The sequence below is a fragment of the Mesoplodon densirostris genome, assembly GCF_025265405.1.
Source record: "Mesoplodon densirostris isolate mMesDen1 chromosome Y unlocalized genomic scaffold, mMesDen1 primary haplotype SUPER_Y_unloc_1, whole genome shotgun sequence".
In the NCBI taxonomy this organism is placed as follows: Eukaryota; Metazoa; Chordata; class Mammalia; order Artiodactyla; family Ziphiidae; genus Mesoplodon; species Mesoplodon densirostris.
Window position 1 is genome coordinate 4,778,505 of NW_026778236.1, and position 22,478 is coordinate 4,800,982.

General features: G+C 40.2%; 1 pseudogene; it reads right to left on the bottom strand.

Moving 5' to 3' along the window:
• Window positions 1-2,518: 2,518 nt before the first annotated feature.
• Window positions 2,519-14,214, bottom strand: LOC132482988 (ubiquitin-like modifier-activating enzyme 1; annotated as a pseudogene).
• Window positions 14,215-22,478: the final 8,264 nt, after the last annotated feature.

Sequence of the window (22,478 nt, forward strand, 5' to 3'; positions counted from 1 at the left end):
TGCTAGTTGTTTGGCATATGGTGTCCAGCACCATAGCTTGTTGGTTGTTGAGTGAAGCTGGGTCTTGACATTGAGATGGAGATCTCTGGGAGATTTTCGCCATTTGATATTATGTGCAGCTGGGAGGTCTGTTGTGGGCTAGTGTCCTGAATTTGGCTCCCCCACCTCAGAGGCACAGCACTGACTCCTGGCTGGAGCACCAATAGCCTTTCATCCACATGGCTCAGAATAAAAGGGAGATAAAGTAGAAAGAAGGAAAGAAAGAAGGAAGGAAGGAAAGAAATAAAGAAAAAAGAAAAGATAGATAAAATTTAAAATGTTATTAAAACAAAAATAAAAAAATAATTATTAAGGAAAGAAATATTTTATAAGTAAAAAAAAAATGACAGACAGAACCATAGGACAAATTGTGAAAGCAAAGCTATACAAACAAAATCTCACACAGAAGCATACACATACACACTCATAAAAAGAGGAAAAGAGGAAAAAAATAATATATCTTCCTCACAAAGTCCACCCCTCAATATGGGATGAACCATTGTCTATTCTGGTATTCCACTGATGCAGGGTACATCAAGTTGATTGTGGAGAATTAGTCCGCTGCTCCTGAGGCTGCTGGGAGAGATCTCCCTTTATCTTTTTTTTTTGCTTTTGTTTTCTGTGTTTTGTTGTTTGTTTTAATTTTTGACCCTGGTGTGAAATACTTTTAAAAAATATTTTTTTAATTAAGTGTACTTTCATTTATTTATTTGTTTGTTTGTTTATTTTTAACTGTGTTGGGTTTCATTTCTGTGTGAGGGCTTTATCTAGTTTTGGCAAGCTGGGGACACTCTTCATTACAGTGTGCGAGCCTCTCACTGTCGTGGCCTCTCTTGTTGTGGAGCATAGGCTCCAGACGTGCAGGCTCAGTAGTTGTGGCTCATGGGCCTATTGCTCCATGCGACATGTGGGATCTTCCCAGACCAGGGTTCGAACCCGTGTTACCTGCATTAGCAGGCGGATTCTCAATGATTGTGCCACCAGAGAAGCCCCCTTTCTCTTCTTTGCTCGCACAGCTCCTCTATTTCTGCTATGAATTTGGCCCTGCCTCTGCATGTAGCTTGCCTGAGGGTGTCTGTTCTTCGCTCAGACAGGACAGGGTTAAAGGAGCCGCTAATTCAGTGGCTCTGCCTCTCTCTGGCCGGGGGGATGGAGGGGTATAGATGCAGGTCTGGTCTGCGGCGTCCAAAGCTGACGTGATGTTGCAGCAGCCTGAGGTGCGCAATTAGTTCTCCTGGGGAAGTTGTCCCTGAATCTTGGGACCCTGACACTTGCGGACTGCACTGCTTCCTGGTCACGGAGGTATGAGGAGTGACCTGTGCTTCTACACAGGATTCTAGGTGGTGGCAGCAGCAGTCTTAGCATCTCATGCCCGTCTCTGGGGTCAGGCTGATAGCCACAGCTCGTGCCCTTCTCTGGAGCTCCTTTAAGTAGCACTCCTAATTCCCTCTCCTCCTGCACCAGGAATCAAAGAGGGAAGAAAAAGTCTCTTGCCTCTCTGGAAGCTCCAGACTTTTTCCCGGACTCCCTCCCAGCTAGCCGTGCTGCACTAACCCATTCAGGCTGTGTTCACACTGCCAACTCCAGTCCTCTCCTTGCGCTTTGACCCAAGCCTGAGTCTCAGCTCCCAGCCCCTTCATGCCCCAGCCGTTGAGCAGACCAGCCTCTTGGTCTGGTGAGTGCCAGTCGGCACCGATACTCTGTGTGGGAACCTCTCTGCTTTGCCCTCTGCACCCGTTGCTGTGCTCTCCTATGTGGTTGCAAAGCTACACCCCTCCACCACCAGCAGTCTCCTCCCACGAAGGGGCTCCTAGTGTGTGGAAGTCTTTCCTCCTTCAGAGCTCCCTCCCACTGGTGCAGGTCCCATCCCTATTCTTTTGTCTCTGTATTTTTCTTTTTTTTTTCTTTTGCCCTACACAGGTACGTGGGGAATTTCTTGCCTTTTGAGAGGTCTGAGGCCTTATGCCAGTTTTCAGGTGGTTTTCTGTAGGAGTTGCTCCATGTGTAGATGTATTTCTGATGTATCTGTGAGGAGGAAGATGATCTCCGTGACATACTCTTCTGCCATCTTCCTGAACTCCCCCTCTATTTCTTTTTAAACAGAGAGGACAAAGGAAAAAATAGCAAACCAATGATTTACCAGAAGAGGTGGATTTAATCTCTTCTCATAAGCTTGGATGTAAGGCAAATTCCATGCTGGTGGGAGGGGCTGAGCCTTTTGCACTATCACCTGTACCTACAGAGCTAAAGAAAGGCTTGTCTTTCCCACAGACAACAAGGTACGGGCCTTTGACAAAAGAAGGATATGACACACTTGGATTAATAACTCTTTATTAAGAATTCCAACTCCAAACAGTAGAAAGCAGCAACAACAACAAAAAGTCCTCAGAAGAATTTAAGGCTCAACATTTGCAACGACTATAAGAGAAATGGAAATAGATTGACTTGACTGAGAATGAGGTAGATGGGTGTAGAGGGATCAGCGAATGGTGTATCGTACATAGGGTACATCCAAATCATTGCCGCTCTTGTTTTTGCAGCACGGCTCAAGAAACAGTGCTTGAATGAGGTGTCCCAGCTTTTGCTTTGATACTCGTCTCACTATTGCTGTTATCCTGGGGTGAGGAAAAAGAGGGTCTGTGAAGAAGAAAGAGAGGAAAGGACTTACAGAGACAATGTTAGGGGAACAGTGAAGGTGTGTTGCATAGCTAGCTGATGCTTCCCACCTCAGGCAGGACCTGTTTCTGTTTGCACACTGACCCAACTCAAGCTTGAGTTGATCTTTGATCTTGCTTGCTGTCATGCAAAAGGAGTAGAGCATGGATACACCCTGGAACAGCATGGTGATCTCTAACTTGTGCTCTGGCTGAAGAGGGTGGAAAAGAGGAGGGGCAACAGGGTCACTGGGATGGACAGTACCAGTAACCTGGGCAACCACCACCACAAGTGCAGTGAGTGAAAGGCCCTTACCTTAAAGTAGTCAAGGAATTGCTTGAGGGCCATCTCTTCACCATTAGGCTGCAGCCCCTGTACCTCAAAGCAATCCCACAATGTCCACTGCTGGTTATAGTACTGTGGGACAAAGCACAGAGTAAAGCACCAAGAGAAAAACGGGAGCAAACCCTAATCATATGCTCCTCTTTATTTCACAAACATGCCAGTTCCATTCCTACTTTGCACAGGTTCAAACAATGAACATAGGATACGCAAAATTAAACAAAGCCTCTCACCTGGTATGATGAAAACCAGAGCCAGTTCTACAGAGATAAGATACACACAACCTCTACGCACACACACATACACAAAGCATCACTCACTGATGGGCAACACAAAATATTTCTATACCAGCAAGCCTTTACCTGGTGACGGTGTGGGGCAAGGGGCTCAGAGAAGCTGAAAAAGGCAGGGCCAAGTTGATGAATCTGTTTTTATAGGACTCAAGCTATTGGTGTCCCTGCACTACCTTGTAAAGCTCCAGACATGCAAGGCCAAATGTAGCTGCTGTGGTTGTGGCAATGGCTGGAATGATCTTCCCTGAAATCAACTTGCTGTGTAACACAGAAGGTGAGGCATAGATGTAGTGGTTAGAGACATTCAAGGTGTACAGAAGAGGCCAAACGTGGCAGACTCAAACTTGGAAAAGGTTGCAAGGTTAGGTTTAGACTATTGTTACCTTATGCCCGTCAGTGGGGGGAATGTTATAGTTATCTGCCCGGAGACTCAATACAGCCACAATGAAATGCACATGAAAGTTGCTGTCATCATCCTATTGTGAGTGGAGACAGAGGAAGAACAGAAGAGACAGAATTAAGGAGAAAAAGTTTTCTTGGATACTGGGAACTGAGGTATATTCACCTCAATTACCTGCGAGACCAGCCAAATACTAGCCCAGACCACAAAAGATACTTGGGCCATTCCATGCAGGAGAAACGGGTCCGTGCACAGGTCGTGGAAGATCCCACCTGCCAGGGAGCATCTGGGCACAGGAGCCATGTTTGCTGAGCCTTCACATTAGGAGCCTGTGCTCCAAAATGGGAGATCCCACAAGAGAGAGAAAGCCACGTACCACAAAAAAAATTAAAAAAAATAAAAAATAACATAATTACAGTCAGGCCTGTAATCCCCAAAAAAGCTTAGGGTGGCTCAACCATTTCTCATACACGGTTGAGGTCCCCATCACAGCACCTTCTCAAAGCTGATGGGGTAGATCTTGAACCCAGGGAAGCTCTCTGGTTGGGCAGCATGTCCTTGAGCTCCTGCAGGTAATTATCAACTGCAGAAAGGGAGGAAGTACACGTTAGTCCTTAGATACATGTTAAATCCCAGTTCACGGTCTGAGGTGCAAGCAGGAGTCCAGGGTGGGGCAGAGATGTTCAGGCAGATAAAGGATTTGAAAAGGAGAGACATCGTGGGAAAGAGAAAAGAAGGGGGAAAGATAGGGCAGAAAACACGTCAGAAAAGTAAAAGATAGGTGTGTGGGACATGGAGATATGTAGAGACACTGAGGGCAACAGGTAAAGCCACTAAGAAAGGATATAGACAGCAGCACTAATCATCACAGGTAAGAGGTGAAAGCACAGAAGTTGTTCACTGCTGAATGAGTGGACAGAAAAATGTGATCTATCCATCCAATGAAATATTAAGCCTTAAAATCCATTCAATTAAATATTAAGACTTCCAAACTGGAAGTCTACTATATTTAAAGATGGTAACTCCTTTGGTTTCTTACCACAATTAAAAAAAAAGGAAGTCAATGAGAAAATACTGCAAGAGAAAGACATAGAGAGAGATGGGGAGACATGAAGGAAGATACGAGGGAAAACAAAAGACAGAGGGATAAGAGATACAGAAAGGGGCATAGGGGGAAAGTATACAGACAGCAAAGAAGAGAGTAATATGAAATGGGATAGACCTGAAAAACTTTGAAGAGGGAGACCAAGGAGAATAAATGTGAAGATTAAGAGAATGTTCAGAGAATGAGAAAGTACAAAACACCTGAAATGGAGACACGTAGAGAGATAAATAAAGAAAATATACAAAGAGGAACATGAAAGAGTAGTTATTTCGGAAAGGAAATGCAGGAGATACATCAGGAGGGGAGAGATATACAGACGAAGAAACTGAAGGATATATACAAAGAAAATGAAATGTAGAGGAAGACTTACAGAGCATGAGACAGAATACGGTAGAGGGAGGGAAATTTGAGTTGGGGGGTAGTTAGAGATGGAGAGATGAGGAGGGCTGTCTAGAGAGGGAGATGAGGAAGATATATGGAGGTTAAAAATAGGTGAGGCTTCCCTGGTGGCCCAGTGGGTGATAATATGCCTGCCAGGGCAGGGGACACGGGTTTGAGCCCTGGTCTGGGAAGATCCTACATGCCGCAGAGCAACTAGGCCCATGAGTCACAACTACTGAGCCAGCGTGTCTGGGGCCTGTGCTGTGCAACAAGAGAGGCCACAACAGTGAGAGGCCTGTGCACCGTGAAGAAGATAGGCACCCACTCACCGCAAATAGAGGAAGCCCTCACACGGAAACAAAGAACCAACACAGCCTAAATAAATAAATAAATCAGTGAATAAATAAATAAAAATAGGGTAAACAGGCATACCAAAGAAGGTGGGGAGGTGGATGAGGAGATCTATAATGAAATGAAACAGGGAAGAAATCAAGGCAGAGAGACTACTGGTAAAGATCATATCCATTTGTCCCTGTAATGGACACAAAAAGAAACAGAGAAAGAACAAAACAAAGCAAACATACACACAGTAAAGAGATGGACAACTGGTGCAGCTGAGGGAGAAACAGTGGGAAGAACAAAGTAGTAGCACATCAGAGAACTTGCCTCAACCAACTAACCTTATTTTAAATTGGAAGAAGCAAGGACCAAAGGACAGTGTGGATTAATCTCAGGCCTGAGATCTCAGAGCAGAGCCAGTGGCAAAACACAAGTACAAGGGAGGCTTGCATAGGTAGGTGATAAGTAGGATGCTACCTTAGGCCAACTAGATAAACATCCTCACCAACACACGTAGTGGTCTGCAGCTCCTGGTCAGAAACATGGATCTTGACACCAGACTTCAGGGTGAACTCAAGGACCTGCACAGACTGAATGAGTATGGTCACAGAAGCTCGGTCCTGAGAACCCCTCAGCCCATAGGCCTGGACAAATAGGGTGGCAGCCATTATCACGTAGTCCAGATACAGGGGCTAAGAGAAGGCTAGGTATGGAGGGGTAAGCATATCAGTACTCACCTAAGGAGCTGCAGCCTCCTTCCCATCCACGTACCCACATTTGACCCAACTGTAGGAGACGTGAGGGAGGAGACTTCATTGCTGACATCAGAGATGAGTGGCTGTGCACAGACAAGAAAGGGGCTCCTGAGATTGTAAGCTAGGAAAACAGAAAGATGTGGGAGAGTGAGACCTGAGAGGAGAGGTGTTTCTCATAATTGTAACTCCTCATTTACAAGCCCGGACGTCCCAAATTGGTATATCGCTGAGCATTCACTTTGTGCCAGACACAGAGCTATTTATGAAACTTTTATGGATTGCCAGTCGTGTACTAACATACTTAATTTATTAACTTAGTAAATATAAATTAACCCTCATAGAACTCTCATGAAATTAGGTCACCATTATTCCAACTTCCTACATGAGGCTACTAAGGCACAGAGAGGAAATACATGATTAGTCCCAATATCAAATGCAGTTGAGTCTTGAAGCCACATAGGTCCTGTGCTCTTAACACCAAAATTTCTCTTCTACAATCTCTATAGCCCTGACAGGGAATCTGGAATGACTCATGTCATATCTAAGGGAAATAGGTACCAAGTATCTTGCTTGAGAGAACAGGGCTGGGCAGGTAGAGGAGAGAGGTCAGGAGGAACAGGTGTTTGACTTCAAAAATCACTTGCTTAATCATTTAATGAGATCTCTGGGACTTGGTGGTCTTTCCACAACTGGACTAACTGCAATGATTCATGTCAAAAGCGTGTAGCAAACTGCTTCCAGTAAGCCTATTCTGACAAATGGACCCCACAAGAGTGTAATACCTGTTTCGGAGGAAAGCTGTGCAGCAGCTGTCTGATGCTGTTGGAGCACTGGGTGTGCCAGTGCTAGTAAGCCCACGTCACACAGTCAGCCCATGTATGTGGCCGCTGAAGCACCAGGCTGAGCTGCACAGCCTCCAGCACCTCTAGGGTTTGGGTGCCTGCCAGGTGCAGTTTTTGCTCCACAAACTTTGAATCCCTATCAAGAATTAGAGGGGACACAAACTCAGAGTTACACAGTGATCCCAGAGGGAGCTTAACAGCATGAAAAGTCAGTGCTGACTCCCAAATGTATAAGGCCCAAGGAATCATTAGATTATTTGAAAAGTAGGCCGGGTCCTAAGTGTTACACTGGTTACAGAATGCTTTGACTGACACGCAGCGGACATGGTGAACGAGGAATGGATAGAATTACTCACATTAGGTACTGGTTGACGTTTTCTGCTGGCTGCTTGAAGAGACCTTCAAACTCATCCAGAGCCCACTGCAGACAGAGCAAATCAACACTACGTGGGTTATGGGAAACAAATAAGTTTCTGTAGGCCTTAGGACCACCATCAGGAAATACAGCAAATAGGAAGAGCATGGCTGTTATGGGAGAACAGAGGAAGGAAACCCTCCCAATGTATCTCCTCAAACTTGTCAAGCCCTCACCACTTCAATGTAAAAAACAATGATCTTAATCTGGGAAGAGGTTTACACACAAGTGTACATTCATGCAGAATTTATTATGATGTACACATTACCCTACGTATGTCATGCATCAATTCAAGAAAAAGTTCACACCAAGAATAAAACGTGAACGATCTCTATGCAGGTTCTGGGGACTGGGAAGAAAGTAAGATAGAGGTTTGACCCCTGTGAATTCGGAGGTCGATAAATAGTCACTGGTGAAGTGACCTGGAGCACCTTGATGCTCGAAATCCAGGTTCAAAGGCCAGCTGTGCCACAGTCTTGTGACAATCAGGTATATCTTTACTTGTGTTTCCTCATTTTAAAGACAAACACTGGAACAGTAAAACTACACCTCATGGAGTTAATAAGAAATAAGCAAACATGTACACATTTAAAGCTTAGTTTGAAAGTCACAAGGGCATATTAAGTATACATGCTTTTCAGAATTCCTGTGAGAGTTACTACTGTCATTCCAATTTTACAGATAAGGAATCTGAAGCATGAAGAGGTTAAGTCCAAGGGCTCATAGTATATTAGTTTTAAAATCCTTTTTATTGGGCGTTCTGCGTACTGGGTAGAGAGAAACACAATAATAGATCCATAACCTAGTAGAGGTTTTATATGTATAGAAATGAACACACACACACAAACACATCACCGTCTCTCTGTATCTACACATTCACACAGACACACACACAGACACACACACACACACACACACCAACATGGGATGCATGGACAGGGAGAAAGACACATACTGAACTGAGTCCACAAGTATAAACTCATCCCTTCTGGAAGGAAAAGTGACAGACTGAACTGTTACTGCTCATTTTCTTCCTGTTCCCATACTTCCTAAACATAGCCTCAAAGACTGGGTTAAGAATCATTTTGATAAAAGGATGGTTATTTGTGGTTTGAAAGGGGACTGTAATTAGGTCCAAGTTCTGAGGGCCAGTTAATGGGGAGCTTTTACTTTGTCAATCTACATGAGAGGTATGCTGTTTTGTATGTACGTGTACTATATAAACAGAACTATGCTGACAAGCTATTAAACATATTTTGGGAAACAATTAGAAAATTATTCCTAAATATGGACTTAATATTGGAGATATTTAAATAACTAGCAGGGATGATATTAAGTTAATTTTGTTCAACAACAAAATAGTATCCTGTACACAAAGAAACATATCCTCACCATTTAGATATACACTTCTTACATAAAGTTTTTCACATGGTATAAATAATACTTCCCTGTATGTTTCCAAAATAAAAATTTCAAGTTAAAAACAATCATTTTGCAAAGCATTAGGCTCCTAGGTTTAAAGTGAGTGAAGGAGAGTTAAGGAAAGGGCAGATATTACATACACTGAGGCTTCATCATCGGAATAACAAGAGTTTGGCAACTGAGACACTGTCCCAGTACATATCTGTTCCACCTCTTTCTCCCTGCAAGGCTGATCACCTGCAAAGTGTGCTCGATGACATTCGGGAAGTTCTTCAGTGTGCACCTGGGGATGGACTTGTCAGGAGGGTCCTGGCTGGAGCTGTATGACTCTGTCAGGAAGGGGATAAACCCTTACACATTACCCTTGGTACACAGTGTGCCTGACTCCTGAAGGGGCTTATGGTACAACACACAGCAGCAGTCCATATATGTGCCTGTGAGAAAGTTGCAGCAGGTGAGGGTGGGGAAAATAAACTCAGGATAAGACACGGTGACACACACTCCCCAAAACACACACATTACTCTCACCTCGTCCTCACCCACCCCCAAAACTCATGGGCATCCACATTGTCCGAGGCATTGTCCACACCATCCAGGTTTTGGAGGAATTTATTATTCATACACATGCTCTGTGTGAGGGCCCACACAGTTCTGATGGCTCATCACAGGGATGTGTGCATTTATCTGGTTCACAGCTACAGTCTGTATCAGACTTCAATTTCTGTGTAGTGATGTAGAAACAGAACTGTCATTCACATAATCACCCAACAAAACTTTAAAGAGCTGTTCTGAAAACTGATTTAAGTAATGATGCACAAGACCTAGGCTCTGAGGTCAGGAGGCTCTGTGGTCTATGACAAATGCCACACAGCTTGGGCTGGGACAAATGAGGAATGAGGTGAATAAAAAAGGAGAACATTGATACAATAGGAGACAATGGGTTGAGTATCTGTTCTTTTGTCTACCGAACATCCACTGTTTTTCGTTACTAGCACCCCGAGTTGGAGTGCATTCACGCAAAGAAAACCAAGGTCCTCTGAACTTACAAAAACAAAAAGGATCCTCTGAAAGTCCAAGTCAGATCACATTCCTCTCCTCAAAGCCCTCTATTGATTCCCACTTTCACTAAGGGTGAAATGAGCTGGTCCCTATTCCTTTGACAACCTTCTCTCTTACCATGATCTGTCTCTGTCTCTACTCCTTAAACATAGCAGTCATATTCCAACCTCGGGGTTTTTCTCACACTGTTAACTTCACCTGCCATACTCTTCCCTGAGATTTCTTCCTGTTCTCGTATATCATCTTTAATTCTCTGTGGATATACCACCTTTCCAATGAGGATTTCCTTTACCACACTGCAAACCGCCCTCTCATAGCACTTCCAGTTCTATATCTTGATTTTCATTCTTGCCCCTACACAGTATTTTTCACCTTGTTATGTTCTAACCACATACGGTGCTATTGTATTTATTATTTGCTCTAGCAGTTGTCCAAAATGATGTTAAAACAAAGTTTGTGGGGTTTTTTTTATGTGATGCACAGCTATCAAGATTTCCTACATTAGACATTTAATCTGAGAACATTTAAAAACATTATTACTCCATTTAAAATTGGAGGGGCTTCCCTGGTGGTGCAGTGGTTGAGAATCTCCCTGCTAATGCGGGGGAAATGGGTTCGAGCCCTGGTCTCCGGAGATCCCACATGCAAAGGAACACCTAGGCCAGAGCCACAACTACTGAGCCTGCGCATCTGGAGCCTGTTCTCCACAACAAGAGTGGCTGCACTAGTGAGAGGCCCACGCACCGCGATGAAGCATGGTCCCCGCTTACCACAACTAGAGAAAGACCTCACACAGAAAGGAAGCCCAACGCAGCCAAAAATAAATAAATAAATTAATTAATTAATATGGAATAATTCCATTATATAGTACAAACAGTATGAAAGAATCTCCAATACAAAGCATTAATGACAGGAATCAATCTGTATTTATAGTTTTGCAAATTTTACTTATATAATGTCTTAGAAGATAGCTGAATTTTCATTATCTACTGACTTTAATGTTATACATGTTTTGCTTGAAAGATGTAAGTGATATCCAGCCTCACAGAAAAAATATTTCAATAACATTTTCAGATGACTGTTGATTTTTTTTAAATATATCAATATTTGACAAGTGATATTTCTTTAAAGTTTAGTTGGAAGGTGAAACGATGATCCACATCAATACCCACTGTCTTTCTCTGTATTTTGAATGGCTCTTTAGTTAATGCACAGTTCTGTATCATCATGAATTGGTCTGGTCATTTGGAAAATACTGTGTTTTTGGGTTACGGACAGCCTCCTAGAACAGAGTGGAAAATTACCCTTTCACCTGATAAAATGAGGATAAAAAGGACATAATGTCTTAGTATTCTTAAAAGAGTTGTGATCTTTTGGACTTGAGGAAAGAGTGCTGCCAACCTCCACTGCATTAGAGAATCTCTCGTTTACTATGTCTTCTCACTAGACAAAAGCAGAAACCTTTTATTTGCTATCTTATATATTCTAACTACTTATGTAGTACCTAGTATTTGCATGATAAAATGAAAGGAAAGATAAACACTGGGCAGGCAAAATAACACTGAACTTTACAGAGACTCCCCAGATAGATCCTTCTATAATCTAGCTTCCAGAGTTCCACATTAGCCGTAACCAAAAACCAAAGAAAAAAAAAGATGGCTGGGGACAGGTTTAAACTCACAAAGGAAAGATGTAACAAGTTTTCAATAAATATCTGCTGGAAGAAAGACTGAGTGGTAGAGAAAAAGAAATAAGGTAAGAACTGAAGGAAAGAGACAAACAAAAAAGTCCTATGGTGGGCTTCACTGGTGGCGCAGTGGTTGAGAGTCCACCTGGTTTTTCGGGGACATGGGTTTTGTCCCAGTCCAGGAAGATCCCACATGCCGTGGAGCGTCTGTGCCCATGATCCATGGCCGCTGGACCTGAAGTTCCAGATCCTGAGCTCTTCTATGGCAGAGGCCACAACAGTGAGAGGCCCATGTACCAAAAAAAAAAATAATAAGTCCAAAGGCAATAAGACAAATAACCAGAAAAAGACAGGAGAAAAGTGAAAAACAAAGCTCAACTACTTACCATATCCATTCCACTCACCTTGATATCCAAAGGCCGGAACAGAAACTGTCAATTCAGATTGGATTTTATTATGGTGTCCATGTCTGTAATGGTGATTGCCCCACTCTCCACACAGCCTAGTCCAGTCATGGCAAAGGTCTTGAGCAGCTCACAGCCAACAGCCCCTGCACCCACCTGGGAGGTGGCCAAGAAGAGAGACAGAAGATGGTTAGGGTCACTGGGTAACAAACCCACTCCTCAGTCCTCTCTCCCCTTGGAGATGGCAAGAGAGGGTAAGAGGATCTACGACTGCATATTTAAGTCACAGTGTCATAAAAATCCATGGTTCTCTAAGGAAAGAGGCACAAGACCAGGATATAAAGGACCTGGTGTGAAGAAAATGGAAGAGGGATGAGATGAGGGTACAAGCAAACACCATCCCTTGTACACCAAGAGGAGACTCCAGAAGAGGTGGCCAGAGCCTAGGGGACCTAAAGGTAGCTTTTGACCACAGGGTTCTCTCACCAAGAAGTATCTCTGCTTGCCCAGCTTCTTTTGCAGGCCAGAGCCAAATACAGCCACCTGCTCATCTTAAGGGTTCTGGCACTGAGTCATGTGAAGGGAAGAGAGGGTTAGGGAAATGCCACCTTAAAAAGATCCACGATAATGTCTTCTCCATGGGCCCAAATCACATACTGGAAGACACGTGTCCTCTGTAAAGGCCTCTTTGTCCTCAGGGAGTCACTCAATGGCATCAAAGTACAGCTACTGTATAAAAGGCATAAACTTTCCAGAGCAGCCCTGAGGAGGCGGTTAGAAAGAGGATGTGATCACTGGTTAATCAGAGCTGGACAGCAAGCAGCAGGGCCGGAAAGGAAACTGGCTCACGCCCAGCACTGTCCGTCTCCACTCGGGCTGACCTTCATAAACTCCTGGGCAGCTACGCAACCAGTAAAGGAATTGATGGGTGCCAGATCCCCAGGGGCCATATAAGCTGGCTTCCGGACGAGGTCTTCATCCAGACTGTTTTGCTGCACTGCTGGCAGAGCTTGAGAATTCAAGCCTGTGCTAGGGTCACCAGTTCTGTTGCATCCTCCTGGAAAGAGAAAAAGAACAATCACACAACTGTGGGGAAAGGGAGAGGTAGAAAAACTAAATAGATGAAAAGGCATAGAGGAGCTTTGGTTCATGGTCCTGGCTTGCTTGCCCACCCATCTACCTCATTGTGGGGCTGATGGGTCTGGTCATGCTGGGCACAGAACTGGTGCAGGGCCTGGAAGCCAATGTGTAGCTGAGGAGAGTGAGAATACTTGGGAAAATCTGTTATTACAAAGTCCGGCTCTGCCTGTGAAGACGGCAAGTGTTCTGTGGAGAGCAAGATATCAGAACCAAAAAAGTAAAAAACGCAGAGATGCCTGGAACCCTACAACACACCCTCCTGCTCATACTCACAAAGCTTATCCTTTTAGTTACTTTCACTTGACTGACAATGCCTCCACAGATGTAGTCAGAGAAATTGGAGGTATCACAGATACTAAAGGTGTAGGGACCTGGGGGATGAAAAGAATGAAGGGTTATCTGTCAATTCATTCCCTCCCAAGATCAACAGCACTATCAAAACAGGAATATGAAAACCTCCCACCTTCTTCCTCACCTAACACCCTCCCCCATACAGTGGGAGTTTGGAGTTAACAAATATAAGCTATTATATATAGAATAGGTAAACAACAGGGTCCTACTGTAGAGCACACAGAACTCTATTCAGTATCCTGAGATAAACCATCATGGAATAGAATATGAAAAAGAATGTATATATAGATAACTGAGTCACTTTGCTGTAAAGCAAAAAGTAACTAAATATTGAATCAACTATCCTTCAATTAAGAAATGAAAATAATGTATCATACATCATAAAACAAAAACAAAAACAAAAACACAATGCTGATTTCTTCAGACAGCACAGGTATTCTATGTCTAAATGCCACTCTAGAGAAAAAGAAGTAAGCCCTGAAAGGATCAGATGGCAACTACATAATTTCTCTAGAACAGACTCAAAAATATTAAAGGAACACAAAACGCAACTCCAAAACGCTAACATTCACAATTACCTTCCATCCATCAACACTTACCAGAAACTTACCAGCAACATCTGTGGCTTTAGTTTTCATTAAATTTGTAATTATTTGGCAATTATTTCTTCAAAAACTCTTTTGGCCCACCCCTTTCTTGGGAATTTCTTTGAAATGTGAAATATATTTATAATAGATGTTTTAATGTTCTTGACCTGTGATTTTACATAACAGATGTGATTAACAAATTAACACACAAGAAAAAATTAGGAAATTTAACAAAGTAGAAGAAACTATGCAAAATACAACAAGTTGGGGGAAAGTCAATCAAATCTAGTGCCTTAATATACATGTACTTGGAGTTCTGGAAAGAGATAATGGGGTGGCAGTGAGCTCTGAAAGTAATATTTTCAAAAAATATGTGCGCAGAAATTTTCCCAATTTGATAAAACTATAAACCCAAATTTAATATATATTCAATAAACTGCAAAATAGACATGGAGAAAACTATACAAGTGTATATAATGTATTATATATATATATGTATGTCTATATTCCTCTGGGTTCTGCTTTTGCCGAATCCCATATTTTGGTATGTTGTGTTTTCATTTTCATTCACTTCAGAGTATTTTCTAATATGCCTTGGACACTGTTTGACTCTTTTATTACTTTGGAATGTGTTCTTTAATTTCCACATATTTACAAGTTTTCACAAGTTCCTCCTATTATTGATGCCCATTATTCTTTCCTTTGTGGTCAGAGAACAATTCGGTGTGATTTAAATTATTGACACTTGTTTTATGGCCTAACGTGAAGTCTATCCTGGAGAACATTCCTAGTTCAAGTGAAAGGAGATTGTATTCTTCTGTTCTTGGGAGGAATGTTGTGTACATGTCTGTTAAGTGCACTCGGTTTATATCATAGTTTTGTTTAGGTCTTCTCTTCCCTTGGTGATCATATGTTTTGTCATTTATTTGGATATGCTGTTGAACCTATTTATCTCTCTCTCAAATTTTGTAAGTTTTTGATTCAGGTATCTGGAACTTTTTTGTTAGGTGAGCATTTGTTTATAATTCTTGTGTATTTCAACAGATTTACCCTTTTATCAATAATATATTATTAATCTAATATAATAATATAGTAATATATACTGTCCTTTGCCTCATAATTTTTTTTATTTAAAATTTGTTTTGTCTGTTGTTAGTATAGTCACTATAGCTCTCTTTCGATTTTTGTTGGCATGAAACTTATCTTTGCAACATTTTACTTAAAATCTATTTGTTTCACTCTAAGATTTGTCTCTTTAACAACATATAGGTGGTCACATTTTTAAAAAATCCATACTTACAATCTGCTTTCTAATTGGACATCTTCTAGTGAACCACTTTTATGGTTATTTGTTATTTCTTTTACTATATACATTTTAGAGCCATTTTATTAGTGGTTGCTCTGGAGTTAGGTTGTTATAAAGTAAACTGACAGTTTCTAACAACCTAGTTCACATTAATACCAACTTAATTTCAAAATATGAATTTTTGCTTTTATCTAGTTTATCCTTTTTCTTGTGCTGTTCTTATCATAACTTACATCTTTATACACTTTATACATCAGCACCAATTAATTTTTTTTTTCCTATGGAGTAATGTTATAAATCGGGTAAGAGAAACAAGTAACTGCATTAGTTTACTATTGTTGCTGTAACACATTTTCAGGAATTCAATTTTTTAAAACTTTACAAATTGTTCTTTCAAAATACTACATGTTACAAGCCCCAAATCCATTTTACTGGGCTAAAGTCAATATGTTGGCAGGATTGGTTCCATCTGGAGGTTCTGCTGGGAGAATGTATTTCCTTGTCCTTTTTTTGCTTAGTGGTTGCCAGTATTCCTAGGCTAGTTACCCCTTCTACTACCTTCAAATACATCAGTTCATTTTCTACTTCTGTCATCACATTAACTTATCCTCTGTCACTGAAATCTCCTTCATTCCTCTTATAAGAAACATTTTGATTAGATGCACCTAAGGTAACCCAAGAAAGTTTCGCATCTGAAGACTCTAATATAATTATATATGCAAAGTTTTCTGCATAAAATAACATACATGCCCTGGGAATTAAAATGTGGGCACATTGGGGGACTATTATTCAGACTACAAACATACACACAAAAAATTCGTTTAAATTATCCTCTGTATTTACCTATATAATTACTTTTACTGATGTTCTTTCTTTCTCTGGATTTGAGTTATCATCAAAGTGACTTTTATTTTTGTTTGGACTCTCTCCAGGAATTATCTCATCTTGTAGGGCAGATAGTTAGCAATAAATCCTCTCCGTTTTGTGCTTATCTGGAATTTTCCTAATCTTGTCCTCAGTTTCAAAAGATGGTTTTGCTGCATATAAAATTCTTGGTTGAAAGTATTTGTTTTTTTTTTCTTTTAACACTGTGAATGTATCCAAGTGTCTTCTGCCCTGCATGTTTTTTGATGTGCAGTCTTTGTTTTTGGCTTAATTGAGAATCTCTTACATGCCATGGGTTGCTACACAGGGCTTTCACAATTCTCTCTTGGTTTTTGGCTTTCAGTAGTTTGATTATGATATGTGTTGCTATGGATCTCTTTGAGTTTACCCTGCTTTGAGTTTGTTTAGCTGGGCGAATCTGTATAATGATGTTTTGCATCAAATTTGGGATGTTTCTTGGCATTAATTCTTAAAACTTTCTTTCTGCCCCCATAATTATTTTGACAACTCCCCAGGTTAAAGTATATTTGCACTTTGTGAGCTCCAAATTATGTCAAATATAGACAGTCTTGCAAATGCAGTCTTCCAAGGAACATCTCAGTCACATCAGATAATGATAAATCTTTGGAGATGAGGTTCTGAAAGAATTCTCACTTTGTTCTTCTCCTTCTGGTGGCTACTCGGATGCAAAAGGAATGCATACTCTTTCAATATGTACTATTATTAAGCTGGAAAAAAGGAGGGTGTGAGTTTGACCAATTAAAGTCTCTAGAGCTTGCTGATCTTACTAAGATTCAGTCATTTTTAAACACGTAAATACTTCCCTAGTTCCTGTGTAATTTTGTCAATTTCCAGAATTCTGAAAAAGTTGAGTCTGAAAACTTTGTAGGTTTGTAATGTAGAGAATTTTTGGAGGGCCTTACTCTATCATCTTCTGACATAACTCATTAGCTGTCCTTTCTGAGGAAGAAACAATGATCCTTTCATGTTTCAGCTCACAGTTGACACAAGAGAAGTGTTGGACCCTCACAGTAATTCTTTCCATGATTACCAGCTGTGTGACCTGAAGACAGGGACCTCACTTCTCTGGGCCATCTATAAAATGAGGATAATGATTGTAACTTACGCCATTAGTAGAGTTTAAATGACTAAATATGAATAAAGGGCTTTAAAAAGAGTGTGACACACAGTAAGTACTACCTAATTACTATTAGTAGCTGGAGTACTATTAAATTACCTGGTGTATTATGACACCTGATAAAGACTTACATTCCCCACACTGTAAAGATCATGTAAGTATTTGCTCTTCTTCTTATCATCATCTTCATACCACCAATGGATGCTGAAAAAAAATTGCCTGTGATCACACAGCTGGGAAAGAACAATGCTGGATTATTCATTTAGAAACTTTGCAGGTATCTGACATACTGGACCAGAAGGCTTTCCCTTCCTCATATACAGAAGTATCTACTTCTTCGCTAGACGTAAGGCTCACAACTCTGTAATCCATTAGGGAAAATTATACATGGTTTATGTACATGAATGAGCAAAGACCATACTCTTCATGATAGATGTACAACTGTCCTAAATAGAGCCTCTTTAAAATGGGGCTATACTCTCCCTCATGAATAACCAATTCATGTAATTTTGCATGATAATATCTGTGTCCCAGCAGCACAACTGTTCTTTCTCCATTCCTGACAAGAAGGATGCCATATGTTCATGAATGGTAGTAAAACTATAGAAAATGAAGTCCTAATGGTACCGTGTTCCTCCCCAGATCCTAGTTGACTAGGCTCCAGTATCCTTTCTTAGCCTGAGTTGAAGACTATCTTTATGAAAAAAGTGATCCCCGATGAATTGAATCTTATTGACACAGATCTCCAAATGCTTGGAGGACCCTATAATGGAACTTGGGTCACAAAGGCCATTCTGGCAAGATCCCAACATTTGTACTAGGACCCTTACTTAAACAATATTCCTCAAATCCTGCCTTGATTAGCAATCTCCAATTTTACCCAAATCCACCTCCCTTTGGAGAACATTGCAAATACCATGTGCTATCGAAACATGGCCACCAATGACCATCCGACAAATATTCCTAAGCCCTGTTGCAAAATGATATGCCCCCAAAGAGGCATCCAAATCCCTCCCCTCAGTCCCTAAACACCACCTCCTATAGGTCCCCTCCAGAATAGACATCCCCTAAATGGCACCATGGGCCATAGATGCAAAGACATACCTCAGGGGATACCTGAAGTTTAGATCCTTCTACAAATGACGTGTAGTCTTTTAGACACCTTGGACTCCTCTTGACTCGTTGAACAGAGCAGAAGGTGAACTTTCTGTTGGTGATAAGACAGAGCAGTTGAGCAGTAGCTAATGGTGTCACCCTGTCAGCAGGAAAAACTCTTATTTACCATTGCAACAAAAAGAATAGGAATAAACCTACCCAGGGAGAGAAAAGAGTTGTATGCAGAACACTATAAGACGCTGATGAAAGAAATGAAAGACGATACAGATGGAGAGATATGACATATCCTTGGGTTGGAAGAATCAACATTGTAAAAATGACTATATTACCCAAATCAATCTACAGATTCAATGCAATGCCTATCAAGCTACCAATCGCATTTTCCAGGGAATCAGAAGAAAATATTGCACAATGTGTATGGAAATAAAAAGACACCGAATAACGAAAGCAAACTTGAGAAAGAAAAACGGTGCTGGATGAATCAGGCTCCTGCACTTCAGACTATACTACAAAGCTACAGTCCTCAACACAGTATGGCACTGACACAAAAACAGAAATATACATCAATGTAACAGTATAGAAAGCCAGGAGATAAACCCACTCACATATAGTCATCTTAATTTTGACAAAGCAGGCAAGCATATACAATGGAGATAAGACATCCTTTTCAACAAGTGGTGCTGGGAAAACTGGACGGATACATGTCCAAGAATGAAATTAAAACACTCACTAACACCATACACAAAAATAAACACAAATGGATTAAAGTCCTAAATGTAAAGTCAGACATGACCAAACAATTAGAGGAAAACTTAGGCGGAACACTCTATGACATAAATCACAGCAAGATTCTTTTTGACCCACCTCTTAGAGAAATGGAAGTAAAAACAAACATAAACAAATGGGACCTAGTGAAATTTAAAAGCTTTTGCACAGCAAAGGAAACCATAAAGAAGACCAAAAGACAACCCTGAGAATAGGAGAACATATTTGAAAATGATGCAACTGAAAAAGGATTAATCTCCAAATTTTACCAACAGATCATGCAGCTCCAAACCAAAAACACAAACAACAATCCAAAAATGGGCAGAAGATCTAACTATACAGTTCTCCAAGTTTGATATACAGATTGCCATAAAACACATGAAACGTTGCTCAATATCATGAATCATTAAAGAAATGTAAATCAAATCTACAATGAGGTATCACCTCACATTAGTCAGAATGGCCATCAACAAAAACCGTACAAACAATAAATTCTGTAGAGGGTGTGAAGAAAAGGGAAACTTCTGGCACTGTTGTTTGGAATGTAAATTGTTACAGTCACTATGGAGAACAGTATGGAGGTCATAAGAAACTACTACTAGAACTGGCATATGACCCAGCAATCCCACTACTGTGCTTATACCCTGAGAAAACCATAATTCAAAAGGAGTCATGGAACACAAAGTTCATTACAGGTCTATTTACAATAGCCAGGACATGCAAGCAACTTAACTGTCCATGGACAGATGAATGGATAAAGAATGTGTGGCATATATATACAGTGGAATATTACTCAGACATAAATGAAATTGATAGAACTGTTAAACAAATTCACTAATGTTGTTGGATGTGAAACAAAAATACAAAATTAGTTGCATGTCTATACACTAACAAGAAAATAGCTGCCAGAAAAATAAAGAAAACACGTCCATTTACGGCATTACCAAAAACAATAAAATGTTAGGACTACATTTAAGCAAGGAGACAAAAACATCTCTACACCTAAAAATATGGCATTTTCAAAAACTGAAGAAGACACATGTAAATAGAAACCTATCCCATGTTTCTGAATTGAAAGAATGAATACTGTTCAAATGTTCACGCTACCTAAAGCCATCTATAGTTTCAATTAAAACCCAATAAATTTTCAATGGTAATTTTCCTAGAAATAGAATATCAATCCAAAGAATTGTACAAAACAAGAAAGGACCCTGAAAATAGACAAAGCAATTTTCAGCAAATTAAACAAAGCTGGATGCAACTCACTTCCTGGTTTCAAACTATTATACAAAGTTACGGTAATCAAAATAGTGTGAAATTAGCATAAAAACAGACAATAGACCAATAGAATAGGACTGAGAGCCCAGAAATAAACTCAGCCATGTCCAGTCAACTAACATTTGACAAGGATGACAAGAATAAACAATGGAGTAAAAATAGACTTTACCCTGAGTGGTGCTGGAAAAACAGGATATCCACACGGAAAAGAACAAAATTGAACACCCATCTTAGACGATTCAAAAATTAACACAACACGAACAGAAATCACAAAATCCCTAGAATTAAACAGAAAAAAAATCTCCAAAGCATTTGTCTCAGCAATGATTCTTTTGGATATGATACCAGAAGTAGAAGGAAGAAAAAGAAAATTCAACATGTGTGATAACATCAAATTAAAAAGCCTCTGCACAAAAAGAAACTTGAACAGAGTGAAGAGGCACTGAACAGGAGGTATAGGAATTCTCCTATGGAATGGGAGAAAAGATTTGCCAACAACATGCCAGCTACGGGACTAATGTCCAAACATTAAATGATTCAATTAAAAAAAAGTTGAATAATCTAATTAAAACGTGGACTGAACAACATATCAGATATACTACCTTCATAGGAGACCTACAAATGACCAGGAGACACACAAATATTTGGTCAACATCTGTAATAGTAAGAGAAATGCAAAATAAAACCACAAAGAGATGTCAACTCACACATTTCATAGTGGTTATTATGAAAAAGAAAAGACAAAAAAGTGTAGTCAAGCATGTAGAAAACAGGGAAAACTTACAGACTGTTGGTGGGAATATACCTTAGTACAACCACTACATAAAATAATTAGGATGTTCCTCAAAGTACTAAAAATAATACCACCATAGAACCTAGCAATTCCATTTCTGAATATACATACTTCAAGGAAATGAAATCAGTTACTTTACTGAGATATTTGAACTCCCATGTTCACTGTATTAATATTTACCAAAATATGCAAGGCGTAGACACTAACTGTTTATCAATGAATAAACGGATTAAGAACTGTATATATTAACACAATGGATATTATACAGCCATATAAAGAAAATTCTGCAATTTGTGACCACATGAAATCAACTTGTGGGCATTATGCTTAATGAAAAAATCAGAGACATAAAGACAAACTGTGTGGTCCCACTTATTTATTAAATCTCAACGGCAGAGCTCATCAAAACAGAGAGTGGATATGTATTTAATAGGTGTGGGGTTGGGAGAAATAAGGAGATGATAGTCAAAGAGTACAAATTTCCTGGTATAAAATGTGTAAATTCTTGGGATCTATGTTACAGCATAGTGACTTAGTTACCAACAGTTTATTGCATATTTCAAGGTTACTAGGAAAGTAGATCTTTAATGTTCTTACAGCACACACACAAATATGGTAACTTTGTGAGGTGATAGAAGTATTAACTAACATCATTATCACATTATGTCACAACATAGATGTAAGTCTAATCATTATGCTGTGTACCTTATAATTACCAAGGTTATATGTCAATTATATCTCAATAATGCTGGGGAAAATGTATTAAAGATAGGACCGAAATGTTTCAAAGCCCTTGAGAAAAGATAAGGAACAAACTTCTCAAGATAGGTCTTGGCAATAATTTCTTGACTATGACAGCAGTAGAGAAGGCTACAAAATCAATAGTTAAGTGAAGTGAAATTGAACTGAAACATTCCTACATAATAAAGGAAACAATCAACAGAATTAACAGGCAATCTACAGAATAGTATAAAATATTTA